Raw genomic sequence first — 1,799 nt, 5'->3', positions numbered from 1 at the left:
CCAGATGGGCCAATACTGACAATCCCCAACATTTGGCGATAAGAAAGTATATTTTCGCCCCTCCAACTTGAGTAACAACTGGTCCTGAGTAGCACTTAATTTTCCATAGAAGCATTAATCTACCGCAAAAGATTCAATATTGGTAATGCAAGATTAATTTGTTGCATCAGCTGGAACTCTCGCAAACAGACTAGTGTTCTCAGTCTACGTGATAGAGGAATTAGAAGAGGCGACCCTAGTTCCAACAAGAAATACCAACTTCACAAAAATTTTAACAAAGAAGAAACTAAGAATGTCCAACAAGAAGCATGAACACCAGGGTTCGAAAAGAGAATGACCACTATGTTCACTACAACCACAGACTGTCCAGGAGTCAGCACAATAAATCACCGAAAGCGTAGAAAGTACACTTCCACATACCTTGTCGGCGTGATCCACTTGACGCTTACTGAGGGGTACCCGCCTGAGTGGCTGCTTGTGAGTGCCCTAGCGTCTGTCAAACACATGGCTTACTGCAAATGATGCATAGGTTTGGTAATCCAAATGACTGTCCTGTTGAAGGGAACTGTCATTGTTAATCACAAACTGCCGATTGCGCCAGTGTTGTGACTTTCACAGTATCGATGATAACATGGATGCGATTGGATTCGAGCAACTGTGTCAGTGTAAGAGTTCTGAGACCACTACAGAAAACGAATTAGTCCTGGTAAAAGTACATTTATTTATTGTAACTCTCAGATACCTTAGCATCCAACTCTGGTTAGGCCAGTATTAGACTATCAAATTTCTTTGTCAACAATTTGATCAAAGATGTGATCAAATATTCCGTCAAATATGTTTGACAAAGATCTTTGACGTAGTTCTAGAAGGGTTATTACAGTGACATCATATTTTTCGTCAAAGTTCAAGATGGCTGACAACAACAACTTCTTATTAACCGCAGCAGTTGCATGTACCACAATTGCACTATGTGCACATGCGGAAAGAAGTGGGGGGGTGGGGGAAGGAAACATACCTGGGTGAAGCAGTGGGTTTTACGACGACACAATAAAAGCATGCAACAAAAATTTGTTACGTGAGATTATAGTGGAGGACGTCAAGTCGTACATCAGTTACTTAAGAATGGATGAGCATACATTTCTTTGTGTGCTCAGTGAAGTGTATCCTCATATCACATAGTACAATATTCACTTAAGAACAGCTACATCTGCAGGAGACAGGCTCACTGTAACATTCCGATTCCTTGTTACAGGAGAAGGTTAGGTTAGGTTACGTTAAGTCTCCAATCTTCTTAATCTATTTTTGTGTTCAGGGAGCCTCGCGTTGTAAAGCGTCTCATCAGATATATATATCTCTATTAATTTTGTAGTTGTCGGTACACACCAATTGTATTTACTGGCAATGTTGATAAAAGCCACGCAGGATTAGCTGAGCAGCCTAAGGCACTGCAGTCATAGACTGTGTGGCTGGTCCTGGCGGAGGTTCCAGTCCTCCCTCGGGCATGGGTGTGTGTGTTTCTCCTTAGGATAATTTCGGTTAAGTAGTGTGTAAGCTTAGGGACTGATGACCTTAGCAGTTAAGTCCCATAAAATTTCACACACATTTGAACAGTTTTTTGGTTGATAAAAACATTACAGCAGATGACAGAACGCTGGAGCGATGCTAGCGCTCCACGAGGTAACATGTCACATTGCAGTGAACAGAAGACAAGCGACTTCTTTGATCAAATCTGCAGCGAGGCCTTAGATTTGATCAAATATTTGACGTCATTTGACAAAGTTCCCTATTACACCATCAAA

The sequence above is a fragment of the Schistocerca gregaria genome, chromosome 3, assembly GCF_023897955.1.
Source record: "Schistocerca gregaria isolate iqSchGreg1 chromosome 3, iqSchGreg1.2, whole genome shotgun sequence".
Taxonomy (NCBI): domain Eukaryota; kingdom Metazoa; phylum Arthropoda; class Insecta; order Orthoptera; family Acrididae; genus Schistocerca; species Schistocerca gregaria.
Note: the sequence above shows the minus strand (reverse complement) of the source record.